This window comes from Phoca vitulina, unplaced genomic scaffold (genome assembly GCF_004348235.1).
Source record: "Phoca vitulina isolate PV1807 unplaced genomic scaffold, GSC_HSeal_1.0 scaffold16, whole genome shotgun sequence".
Lineage (NCBI taxonomy): Eukaryota > Metazoa > Chordata > Mammalia > Carnivora > Phocidae > Phoca > Phoca vitulina.
The window spans coordinates 15884268-15891553 of record NW_022589719.1 but is presented as its reverse complement, the minus strand read 5'-3'; the positions used below and the strand labels follow the sequence as shown (position 1 = coordinate 15891553).

Genomic DNA, 7286 nt, shown 5'->3' with positions numbered 1-7286 from the left:
AGTTAAGCAACTGCCTTCGGCTCAGGTCATGATCCTGGAGTCCCAGGATCGAGTCCCCCATCGGGCTCCCTGCTCAGCAGGGAGTCTGCTTCTCCCTCTGACCCTCCCCCCTCTCATGTGCTCTCTCTCTCTCTCTCAAATAAATAAATAAAATCTTAAAAAAAAAAAAAAAGAAAGAAAAGGAAAATGTTATACACAAAATTCAGGAACTCACTGAAGTTTTAAAGGTAATGGCAAAGCTTTATTTCATAAACTGGATGCCAAGTGCAAAAGTGTTTAATGAATTATTATTGTTATCTTATATACGTATTTTACCATTATCCTATTTACCTGAGCAATATTTAATGAGCCATCTTTTAAAAAAGATATTCTAGAATAAAAAATATAATGAAATATCAAGTATATGTTTAGATTTTTTTCAAACTTCTGCTTCTAAAATTTTAACTCTTTCAAAAGGTCTATAAACCCATAAAAAATTAATTAGAGATACTGATAAATGTGTTAGCTCTTCTACTGGCCTGCAGTTAGATACATCTCTTTTGTTTTAATGTTTGTAATATATCCTAGTCCTTAGAATCAGGTCTTAGCACACTACAGCACATTTAATAATATTACTATATCTTTATCAGTGTGCCCAACCTACAGGCCAGCACATATGAATTAGATCAGAGTGACTGGAATTTAGTGTAAGTGACAAAGTCTAGGTTCAGAGGAAGGAGAATTCAATTATCAAAATAAACACAACCACCGAAACTCCTCCTATTTATGGAATACTTTTTATGGATTTGATACTGTGCCCAGTTTGAATTGCTCAGCTAAGCAACACTTTTTCCCAAGTGATGCTTGGGCAAAGCTTATGCCTCCTTGAGTGGGACATCAGCTTTCCCGGTAGTTTTGAACAGAAAAATAATGTTATCCATGTATTTATCAGCCAGTTGTGTGGCAATAGCAGGTGTTTTGGAAAGAAGGGGATGCGTGATAGAGCCTCTCCAGACAACAGTTGCCTTGTCTGATGACAGTTTAACAAATCAGAAAACAGCCACGTAATGAACAAGGTACAGGCAAGACTCTGATGACCTGGTTATCCAGCCACAGGATCATCCCTTATTAGAAAGCGTCCCTGCCTTCCTCCTCCTAGAGTTTGATATTCTAGGAATACTAAACTGGTTATCATTCTAATTCCACATCCTGTAGTGGTTTCGTACCCTTGTGCCTTTGGCCACGCTGCTTCCTCACCCTTGCACATCTTTCTGTCATCCTCTTACCATCGTTCCACCAATCACAGACCCACCCCATTTGCTCCTCCATGGGTAAATCTACTGATCATTCAAGGCTCAGCTTAAACGCCCTCTTCTCCGAGACTCTTCCCACTGTCCTGGTATTCTCAAAGCATTCTCAGAGTTCTCTGGGTGGTTCTATTTCCAGACAATGACCACATGTATTGAAAAGATGTATTCACTTATCTGTTCCTCTCTTAAAGGAGAAACGCTGATGAATAAAATAATACAGAAGTAAATAAAGTAAAAATAGGAAAGTTTATCACTTTTGATTTCACTAATTACACTCATGAAATAATGTGTAACAATATTAAAATCCTCTTGAAGTATAATGTAATTAAAATAAAGTAACAATACTTGTGCAGTGGAGAGGTACTGTTTGTAAGATCCTTGACATGGAAGCCATAACATCAGTATGTGTTTTACTTCCTGGCATCGTCAGACTCATTAGCTCATTTAGAAACAACGACAACAAAACATTCTTATAAGAATGCTGGAATGAAATTAATGTTATACTTCCCAACCAAAGAAGTTTGGGTTAAAGTAAAAAGTGAAGATTATATAAATCTGGCTGGCTCAGTCAGTGGAGCATGCGACTCTTGATCTCGGAGTTGCGGGTTTGAGTCCCATCTTGGGTATAGAGATTACTTAAAATGAATTTTTTTTAAAAAAAATAATAAAAATCTTTTGAGTTAAAAATTACCTATTCTTTTTGAAATGTGATTGTTAGGCTAATTATTTTTACCTTGCTATTTATTTTATTAATAGACTTTAGTTTTTTTCACATAAATCACTCACACTTGTTAGCTATCTATTCCTTAGGAAAGCATAAACCTTTTTTATCAATGCATAGACTAGTTCTGTTTGTCAATTTAAAAAGTGCACCCGGTTAGTATCCTAGAAACAGCTTTAGTCTGCTGACACATAGATGGCGAATCTTCAGCATGTACTTATTTCATATATACCATGATACTTTACAGTACTTTATGATTTACAATTACCTACGTATACATTATCTCGTTTGAGCCTCATAGCAATTCTACATGGAAAGTATTCATATTTTCCCCACTTTGCAGATGGGGAAATGAAAGCAAGTAGCAGCTGTGGACTCCAACTCAAGGCTTCTTACTCTGATTCTAATAGTATTTCTATTACACTACAGCTATACCTAGACCAACCTTAATAATATATGTAATAAACTCATTTACAGTACATATCATAATCCAGGATTTTAAGTACACACACAAAATTCATGGCTTGCGATTGCTATTCATTCATATACAATAGTAACTTTTCACACATTCGATGAACATGTACAAAATCACTGAAGACATGAAACAAATTCATGTCTGGGGAAGGTTGAAGAAAATCAACAAAAACAATAAGACACAGAATTTTAACTAACAATTTATCTTTCATCTGTTTGATTATTTTCAATAACCCAGAAGCTATACTAGTATTTACCTACTTATTAAATTTCACTTATAAAAAAGCACTAGAATAATTTAGCTTGTTTGATTTTAGTTTATTTACTAATAAATTCACTTAGCAGGTTAAACCATATGGAATTGCCAGCATTCAGATATTTTTGACATAGAAAAACAGTTAATTTCAGATGGTTCAATTTAATGTTTGTATAAAGTGGGATAGAACAGCAATATTTTCTGTCTCTCCAGTCAGCAAACAGATGACATCAAATTTGATGAGATGCCATCCAGCCTAAGACAGACTGGTAATTTCCTGAAATAGTCAGCATTTTAGTATGAGTAATAAATCTCATATTTAGCATTACTTAATGCACTTTTAAGGAAAATCTTTGAGATTTTTGGCATGGCTTACCTCTAAGTACTACCCTAGGAACATGGGTATCATGACAGAGATAGAACCACAGGGGTATCAAATCTGTTACAAAAGTAGCAATATTTGGGGACTATTTCAAATTATATTAGTCAATAGCAGTTGACTCCGTAAATCTACTGTTTTCAGCTTTTTGTGTATTTTATAATGTCTTCAAAGAATATAAAAATAAACACTTAAGGAAATTCTGTTTGGGTCCATCGGGTTGAGATCTAGGCATGCACTTTTACAAACTCCTTAAATTATTCTGATACATGCCATAGGTTAGAAGCCACGTAATAAATGCCAATTGAATAAGACAAATGTTGAAAATAATTCATTCACATGGGCACCCCCAGTCTGCTATTGTCTGTAAATATAATTTATGAGGAAAGTTGAAGAGCAACCTGTCAGCACATATCGGAGGATCCGTGTAAGAGGGCAATATTCAGATGAAAGCAGAAAATACCAGTGTATTACAAAGCTATTTTTATTTTTATTTTTTTTTTTTAAAGATTTTATTTATTTATTTGAGACAGAGAGAATGAGAGAGAGAGAGAGAGAGCACATGAGAGGGGGGAGGGTCAGAGGGAGAAGCAGACTCCCTGCCGAGCAGGGAGCCCGATGTGGGACTCGATCCTGGGACTCCAGGATCATGACCTGAGCCGAAGGCAGTCGCTTAACCAACTGAGCCACCCAGGCGCCCACAAAGCTATTTTTACATATTCAGATTCGTAGTATTCTAAGCCAGAAACTGCAGTGAGGAGACAAGAAAGCCCTCCCTGCCACTCACTTCCATTCAGAATGGACCATCTCAATATTAACCTAGTCTATATCTCTGCTGAGGTCAATGAGACTTTATCATCCTTCTTGAATTATTTACTTACGCTGCTATAACCAACTACCACAAACTCAGTGGCTTAAAGCAATACAAATTTATTCTTTTATAGTTCCAGTCAGATGTCAAAAATCAAACTGTTGGCAGGGCTGCATCCCCTCCAAAGCTTCAGAAGAGAATCTGTTTCTTTCCTTACCTTTTCAAGCTTCTAGAATTGCATTCCCTCTCTTCCTTGGCTAATGGCCCCATCCTCCACCTTGGAAACCAGAAGTGTAGTCACATACCCGTCTCCTCATCTTTTCTGTAGTCAAATCTGCTTGTTTCTTATAAGAATACATTACAGTTAGTGCCCACCCAGATAATTCAGGACAATCTCCTCATCTGAGGGTTTTTAACTTAATCACATGTGCAAAGTCCCTTTTGTTCTATAAAATAACATTCACAGATTCCAGGGATTAGGTCATGGATAGCTCTGGTATCTATGGAGAGACAGGTATCATGCATATCTATTCAGCCTACCGCACTTCTCAACACAGCTTTCCAGTAACCACTGATAAGGGATGGAGGCTGGCCTGTGCTATGAAACCTCATTTCCTGAGATGAGGTCTATTTGGATTCTGAGTATGCAATTTTAGAACTCTAAATTCTTTCATCCAAAATCCTCATTTTACAGATTGTAAAACTGAAATCTCCTAGGGGCTTGCATAAGGTGTTGTGGATGGCAGATCTTCCCGTTGGCAAAGATATGACTAGAGCCCATGGCTTCCTAATAGTGACACCAATGCTCAGTCTGTCATCACCCAATGACCTGATAAACGGATGCTTGGAAGGCAGCAGGATGTGGAGAGTTCGGTTCACCCTGATGAGCTTGCTCTCCGCCAAGCACTGAGAGAGGGGAAGGGCTCCTGTTGCCTGCTGGGTGTCCTGGAATGCGTGAGGCTTTACACAGGATTTTAGAAAAGCTGATCGATTCTTGGTTGCAATAGTAGTTACTACTCTAAATTTAGTCAAGAAGTGAGCTTAAAGTCACAAAAGATAGATATCTGTGGTTTTCTTAAAACTTATGTTGACTATTTTCCATACCCATCTTTGAAGAATGATTTGCTACAGCAGAAAGAGGTAAGAGAGGAAGGGAAGGAGGTTTCCTTCGGTGGGCAATAGGAGGCCTGTCTAGACAACTTTTTCTTCTTCTTGAAAAATATGGGGCAGCATTTGTGATGCTGTGGGACTGGTTATGGAAGCTGTCTGGAGAATTTGCCCATCCAGTAGGGTATGATCATGACATGGACACTGACAGCCTGGGGTTGAATCTACGCCTCTTATATTAATTAGGTTCCGTGCCGGTGAAAGTAACAGAATACCTCCCTGATAATAGCTTAACCCGTAAGAATACAACTTGCTTATCTAACAAGACGTCTGGAGGCAGAAATCCCAGGGTTGGTTCCAAACTGAGTGATGCCATTAAGGACCCGGGAACTTTCCATGCGTCCGCACCGCCATCCTCAGCATGCAGGTTTCTATCCACAGACTGACTACCTCATGGACCCCACATTGCTGCCACAGGCTCAGTCACTACGTCTTCACATAACAGCACCAAGAGCAGGAATGTTGTTGGGTAAGGAATCCAGAGACAGAACGGCATATATTCTTGTGTCTCCTATCAGGAAAGAAAAACTTTCCTAAAAGTCACCAAGAGACTTCTCCTGACATCCTAGTGGCAGTAAGTAGGTGAAAAGCTTTCTAAAGATCATTCACTAATGTGGGGGAACTAAGTTGCTACGATTGCCTGGAGCAATTATATTTCATGCCTGTGCCTGAGCCCACCGTCACACCAAGAGCCAAGAAGGGTCCGGTAATGAGAAAGAAACGAGGAAACATTGTTGGTCAGGCCAAAATAAAGTGCCTGCCACCACACCCATGGGTATGCCACACAGAGCTGTTTTCTGACACGTTGTATTACAAAACTATGTGCGGTCCCCGGAGCCGGAGGGCGGAGCAGCGGCAGACTGTGAGCGGCACGTGGACGCTGGGGGGCTGCACGGCTGCCGGCCTCCCGCCCGCGCGGCGCCTCCCGAGCTCAGCCCTGAGCCACGCTGCGGCCCCGGGGGTCAAGGAGGGACGCCCAGCCCTACGATCGATCGCCGCCGGGGCCTGCGCCCTGGGACCGGAGCGACCCGCGTACCCAGCCACGCTAGCTTGAGCCTCCACCGCCGCAATCCGATTGTGAATGTCGGAAAGCAGAGTGTCCCTTTGATGACTCTAACAGCGAGAACTTTGGGCGACCCTGGCTCTCTGGATGAGACCGCCTATGAAAGCCCGGCAGAGAAGACACTGGACTCCTTAGCAGAGTTTTTTGAAGACCTCGCACACAAACCTTACACATTCGAAGACTATGATGTCTCGTTTGGGAATGGTGTTTTAACAGTTAAATTAGGTGGAGATCTAGGAACCTACATGATCAACAAGCAGACCCCAAACAAGCAAATCTGGTTATCTTCACTCTCCAGTGGGCCCCAGGGCTGCGATTGGACTGGGAAGAATGGGTGTACTCCCACCACAGTGTGTCCCTCCACAGGCGCTGGCCACGGGGCTGACTAAAGCCTTAAAAGCCAAATTGCACTTATCTTCTCTGGCCTATTCCGGAAAAGGCACTTGATGCCCAGCCCAATTCCAAAGACAATAAAAGCTATAAAGCCAAGACCACAGCTTCGTTCCGCAGCTGAGTATCTGTTTTTTTCCATTCCCACTTTTGAGGACAGTTGCATGGCGTGTAACGACTCTGTGAAAAATGTTTTGCTTCCCACCCTCCCCCAAGTTCGGATTTTTAATTTACATAGTTTTTTTGGATTTATTGTCTGATTTCCTCCCTCATAGGATATCCCTTCTCTTTTATAATGCCCATATACATTTCTGTATAACCTTACAACAAAGAAAAAGAAGAAGAAGGAAAAATTCCAGGAAGAGAAATGACTTGATTTCACTATTTGTTCTTTGAAGGACTTAACTACATAAAACCACAGCGAAAAGTGCCTGGCCGACCTCCCCTTTCTGTTCCCAAATAAAACTCGTTAAAGAGTTGCCTATAAATGTTAATAAATAAATAAATAAATAACCTATGGGCATGGAGGAAGCTACTACAAGGCTTAGAAGACATACAATGTGGTATGGTAAAACCTAATTATTGGGGTTAACACATGTCCTGGTTGGCCTGGGACAGTTCCAGGGTAACCTGTTGCCCTGTGTAAGTATGAATCATATCCAGTTTCACTTTCAAAAGTGTCCTGATTTGGACAATAAATTATTTGCTCTTTTTACCTAGTACATCTTTCATAACA

At 40.4% G+C, this 7286-nt stretch overlaps 1 pseudogene; it reads left to right on the top strand.

Moving 5' to 3' along the window:
* Positions 1-5433: 5433 nt before the first annotated feature.
* Positions 5434-6607, top strand: LOC116638618 (annotated as a pseudogene).
* The last annotated feature ends 679 nt before the right edge of the window (positions 6608-7286 follow it).